This window comes from Mesoplodon mirus (assembly GCF_964341445.2).
Source record: "Mesoplodon mirus genome assembly, chromosome: 4".
Classification (NCBI taxonomy): Eukaryota; Metazoa; Chordata; class Mammalia; order Artiodactyla; family Ziphiidae; genus Mesoplodon; species Mesoplodon mirus.
Genome location: NC_138979.1, coordinates 50,997,366 through 51,003,365, shown reverse-complemented (window position 1 = coordinate 51,003,365; position 6,000 = coordinate 50,997,366). Strand labels below are relative to the sequence as shown.

At 51.7% G+C, this 6,000-nt stretch overlaps 1 protein-coding gene across 1 annotated transcript in view; it reads left to right on the top strand.

The window, feature by feature from the left end:
• The first annotated feature begins 982 nt into the window (after positions 1–982).
• The window catches only part of ANXA2 (annexin A2), a 44,651-nt gene continuing 39,633 nt past the window's right edge, over positions 983–6,000 (top strand). Inside the window, exon 1 of the mRNA XM_082619107.1 lies at positions 983–1,114. The gene's annotated coding sequence lies outside the window, so the exon portion shown is untranslated. The remainder of the gene's footprint in view (positions 1,115–6,000) is intronic.

Sequence of the window (6,000 nt, the reverse complement as noted above, 5' to 3'; positions counted from 1 at the left end):
GAGATCTTTGGGATTCTTAGCAAAACTCTCCTGCTAGTTTGAGGTCTGAGTACAGTATTTGCGCAATCAACCACAAAACCATGTTTGCCTGCATGTTGCCACTGCGGTTCGTGGAAGCAGAGAGTGGAAGAAAAGCGAGAAACAGCAAAACCAAGCCAGGGAGCTAAGAGTCTGAGAAAAAAACAAAAAAAAACAAGAAAACAACGGCAGGACAGAATGAAGGGAGGAAACTTCTTTGTTGGAACTGAAGGTTCAAAGCCACCGGCCCCACCCAGCCCGGGACGGCCTGCCACGAGGACGCGCGGGAGGCCCGGAGGGTCGCGGGAGGCGTGGAAGGAAGCCAAGCAGAGCGCGCTCGGGAAAAGGGCGCCTCCCCGGGCGGGCGGGGTGGGATCTAGGCTCCTGGCTTCGGCCTCCTACCCCGCCCCCACCCACCTAACTCCCACCTTGGCTCCGCGTCTCCCAGCGCGCTCCGAGGCCGGGGCGGGGCCAGTCCTTTGCCCGCCAGGACCCGGCGGATCTCCTCCCCGCGATCCTCCCGGCAATAGCCGGTCAGAGGTTAAGCTGATATGTTTGCATACGGTAACGGGGAGCTGGATGCCAACGGCCCAGCTCAGGGGAATCACGATTTATGTTTCTTGGAACAATTCTTCCTTCCATTGCATTGACGCCTTAAACAAACAAACAAAAAAAACGTGACTTAAGGTCAGAGTCTACGAAAGTCTTGCAAACGTATTAACCTGAGGCAGGGCTGCGCACTCGACGTGGCGCTCGAGAAGTAAAAGAGGAAGAGAGGAGAAAACTAGGCCGGTACTGGGCCTCGAAGAAGCCTCGGCGGCGCTTCACCGGACGGCAGAGCCGTGGGCGTGGGGCCGCTCCCACTGGCGCGACCCGGGGAACGTTCCAGGGCGAGGCGTCCCCCGCGGGCGAGCGGGCGGGCCTGGCAGTGTGAGTCACCCCGACTCCGGGGCTAGCGGCCGGAGCAGGAGAAGGCGGGGCGGCGGGGCGGGCCTCCCGTGCACCGCGAGGATGTGGAGGCTATAAAAGCCCCACCCAGGCCAGCTGGCTCCGCTCTGCATCTGGCGACGCTCGCTGCGCACTGCGCTTGGCCCAGGTAAGCGGGGCGCCCCGCCCGCCCGCCCGCTATGGCCCCGGGGCCGCCGCGCTGGCGGGGTGTGGAGAGCGGGGGAAGGAGACGGCCTTGCAAAGAGCAGCTCTGGAGACGGGGACTCGGGAGGCCGTCTGGGGAGGGGGCTGAAGGGACGGTCCGCACTAGGAGCTTTGCGAGGAGGGCTTCCAGTGGCATGGGGGGCCTGGACAGGAGTGAGGGGGACCGCGTGTGCCCCGGCCTGGGGGGTGCAGGGCAGAAGGAGGGGGTCGGGCATCCCCCCCGAAGTGCTCGCAGGAAGCCCGAGGAGTTGGCGCCGGGGAGGGGGGCGGAGGGAGGCCTCGCATTCCAGACGCGCCGGGCGCCGCTGGGGGGCTGGGTGTGGCTTCCCTGCGAGCCCCTGGTCGGGTGGAGAGCAGACGTGCGGCACCCTCCACGTTTAGCACTAGCGCTACGGCTATCTAGAAAGTAATCCCCACCTGTTCCAAGTTAACTTTACTTGAAACAAACGCGCATTTGTGGAACTTGTGCCGACGAGCAGGAGGGAAGCAGTCGGGGGAGGATGAGGGGTGGGAGTTTTTAGCAGCAACCTCCTGCCCCAGTAAAACAAAACAACGGAAGAACCTCCCCTAAGTCTCCTTTGTCTAGCTTAGCTTGTAGGAGAGCAACTTCTGATTTCCGTGTATCTGGAGAGTTTCTTATTTGGTTTGACTACTTTTGCATCAGGAAAGGAAGTGTTTTCCCGTGGTTCTGTGGGGAGAATCGTCACTGACTTACTGGCGCTGATGCGACATTGAGTCAGGGACAGAGGGTACAGAAAAGGGCGTAGCCCCCCGGGCTGCTCCTTGTATCTCTGTGAGATGGATCCCAGCGCCTGGTGTTGTAGGCCTGGAGTCCATCAACTCTCAGTTTAAAAGGTGTGGACATCAATTTCCTTATCTATGAAAGTGGTTTAAGAATGCACATTCTTACTCTCCCCACATAGGGTTATTATAGAAGATTCCAAAAAACATGTTCATTCAAAAATAAATTTGTAAAGCACACTGAAAACATTAAGTGCCATACCAAAACCGAGTGTCATTCTTTTTGTGTTAAGATTTGCCATTTCAAAGCTATTAAAGGTAAAAGGACAGTAACCTCATGGGGCACGCTGGGTCTTTACCAGGAACCCTAAGGTCCTGGAGTCCAGGGGTCGGGACCCCTGAGCTCATACTGACGGTACTGATGGGCTCTGTCCAAAAGTGTGCCCTACTGTGCCTGTCCGGAACTTGGTCGTTTTGAGTGCAGAATGCGCTGTAGCACTGAAACAATGTTACAGAGGGTGCTTAGGTTCTCAGGCTAGCCCAGAAAACCTCTACTTTAACCTGCACTATATCGAAGTACTGATAGTACACGCCTAATTTGCGGGATGGGAGTGATGGTGGGTGGGGAGGGAGGGTGGGAAGAGGGTGAGGTATATAATACGTAAGAGTAAATCATTGAAGTATTTCGCTGGAAGTTTTCTAGGTTTTAAGGTTGGCCCTGATTAAATTATTTTAATTGGAAAATTATGTCATCACCCTCTCTACTTTTCTCTCTTCCTCCTACCTCCTTGGAGACCCCCTCACCCCACCCCCACATATTACAAAAGCCTGTCCATGCTTCTCCAGTTCTGCTGCATTCCCCCCTCCCTCCCACTTCAGTGTTCTCATACCCAGCTAGAGACAAGCAGATTGAGTCAATATTCATTAATATTCAACGTTAGGAATGGTTGGTGGTCCTGAAATCCTCAGCAACCCAGGGGAGATGTGTTATTTAAAAGATAACAAGAACCTTTTTAAAACTAAACATCTGTAATTTATAGAATTTGAGGCCATGGAAGGAGCCACATAATATAATATTCAGGCATTGTGAAGGAAGATCTCATATGAGGCCAGGTTCAGTGTCCTTAGTGGTCAGTGGTGTTAAGACCACCCCTTACAGCACTTCTGACTCCACCTGTTATCTCGTATCTTCAGTCAAGGCTTTCTCCAGAGGTATCGATTGCGTCTGCAGTGCAAGGGTGTGACCATCAATGTAAATTTTTTAATTGGAGGTTTATGATTGGGGGACCGCCTAGATTTGGTGATTTCCTGCAGTGCTAAATGGCCTGCCTGTTGCAAATGCCCAGGAAATATAGCTGACTCACTGGCTTTGAGCAGGAGCTTGGTCTTGGACTGGGGTCACAATAACATCCTCTGTCTTTGAGCTGTTAAAAATGCTGTATCGATTGACATGCCGGCAGTCGTGGCCATTGGTTTCCTGACTAATTTCTAATTTAAGTAGTTTTCCTGGCAAGGTAGATATCCTTCTATAATTGTTATTGATTTTGAGGGTTGTTGGCCCTTCTTGCACCATCGGGCCTAGAATTTGGCCTTTGTTCTTGGTCTTCCCTTGTGTGGGGCTGTGGGCCTGCTGAGGCATTTCTTACAAACTGAGCGTGGGTGTGTCACAAATAGAAGTCCCAGGTGCTCTCTCTTTTTTTTTTTTTTTGTGGTACGCGGGCCTCTCACTGTTATGGCCTCTCCCGTTGCGGAGCACAGGCTCCGGACGCGCAGGCTCAGCGGCCATGGCCCATGGGACCAGCCGCTCCGCGGCATGTGGGATCCTCCCGGACCGGGGCACAAACCCGTTCCCAGGCTCTCTTGGGCTGCCTTAAACATCTGTTCATTCCACAATATTTATTAAGCACCTACTATGTTCTACTCACAGTATAAGCACTGAAGATATAGCACTGAACAAAACAGACCAAAACCAAAACCAAAACAAAACTCTGCTCTTTAGGCTTTAAATCTAGTGGGGAAAAAAATTGAATAGACAAAATCCAGTGAATTGTATAGACAATAATTGGATTTTGAGCTTTACGTTCTCCCAAATTAATGTTTGTTTCCAAACTTGGTTGGGGCTCATTTCCCCTTTAATCCAGCTGTTCCACAGACCTGAGCTTCATAGTGTACTTGCTTTAGGGAAAGTGTTGTTTAAAGTTATCATTGACTTAACCTGCCTTCTGGATTTGACTGTGAGAATAGAAACAGAGGGCTTCCCTGGTAGTGCAGTGGTTAAGGATCCGCTTGCCAATGCAGGGGACACGGGTTGTAGCCCTGGTCCTGGAAGATCCCACATGCCACGGAGCAACTAAGCCCGTGTACCACAGCTACTGAGCCCGCGCTCTAGAGCCCGTGAGCCACAACTACTGAAGCCTGTGCTCCTAGAGCCCGTGCTCCGCAACGAGAGAAGCCACCGCAATGAGAAGCCTGCGCACCACGATGAAGAGTAGCCCCCGCTCGCCGCAACTAGAGAAAGCCGGCGCACGGGTAGCAGCGAAGACCCAACACAGCCAAAAATAAATTAAAAAAAAAAAAAGAATAGAAATGGAATGTTCTTTTTTTTGCTTGCATATGGGAATCCACCACCCTCTTTTTTCCTGGTGCCACACCCTATTCTAGTTGTAGGCTACATCAGGAGGAAACTCCAGTCTTTTAAAAAAATTTTTTTTCCACTCTTTCACTGTCGGGTCTGTTTTTCCTCCTCCAGTTGCCAGAGGCGGTCCCCATCTCCTTTGTTGGGGAGCAGGTCAGCTGTAGGGGTCAGGAGATGCCCAGCCTTGTGGCTCCAGTGAGATTACCTCCAAGTCTCCCCTAGGGTACACCTGAAGCTGTGAAACTGTCTGAGCTCAGTCTTGTCAGAAGTCAGTAGCATCTAAGTGGTCTGAGTTACACTCCCAGGCTTGGTGTGGGAAGTTCTGACTCAAGGGAGTGGCTTGTCACATGGAATCCTTGCCCTTTGTCTCTCTGCCACACCCGGTCCCCACACTCCCAGCTCAGAGGAAATCAGAGTCCCAAGGCCGCTTGCAAATCTTTCCTCCTTGCTGCCTCCTTCCCTGCCTTTCTTGCCACAAGGAGATGTAGGTTAGTTTTCCACGTTGTCCCGTGGACAGAGCTAGGAGGCAAGGGGCCCTGACGGTATTAAAGGTGGAGGTTGAGCTGTGGGAGAAGGTGAAGAGCTGCATATCATACGAGAAAGAGGCTGTCTCCTGAATTGCTCTACCAGGCTTTACAAAGATGTGAACAGGGGCTGGGGATTGAAGCCTCCAAGCTCTGAATGTATGGAACTGGAACTTCATTTGAGATATGCAGTCCGAGGAAGGGAAAGGAAATTGAGGAAGGAGAATGTTGTGGGAAAAGAAGGAAAAAATATAATGTGGAAAGACGTAGTGTGTGTAAACCATCCAAAAATGTGAGTGAACGCTTACAGTTTGTTAGGCACTGTGCTCAGACCTGTGGGGAAATGGGGATGCATAAGACAGAAACCCTGGGGGCAGGTAGAATGGAAGACCGCCTTTGTACCCTCAGCTCCGACATTTCACAGATACACCAAGAGAGACAGGAGCACAGAGCAGGGAGAGGTACAGGAGAAAGGTAACAGTATTTTTTGTGTCCAGAAGTCTCCTGAGGATGTCAGCTGATCCAGATAGAGCATTCCCAGTAGAGGGAACTTGGAAAACCCAGGCCTAGAGGTAGTGGGACAGTGCTGAATGTGTTTGGAGAATTACCAATCCAGTCTGACTTCGGTGCTCTGTGTGTGTGTGTGTGTGTGTGTGTTTGTGTGTGCTTTATTTATGGAAAAGTAGGTAGAGTCCAGAGTGTGGAAGATCTTGAATGCTGTGTAGACTTTTTTCTGTAAGCAACAGGGCCCCATTGGAAATATAATATTTGGGCCATAAAACACTGAAATTGAGTTGTAGATGTGAAGACCTTGATTTCTCAACCGTGAGAGTACTTTGTGCCAAGTGACATCATTCTTCTGCACGTCTCTCTGCCCACTCCAACCCCACGTCGGGAGATTGAACAAGAGGCTCTGAGAGCTTGAGGCCA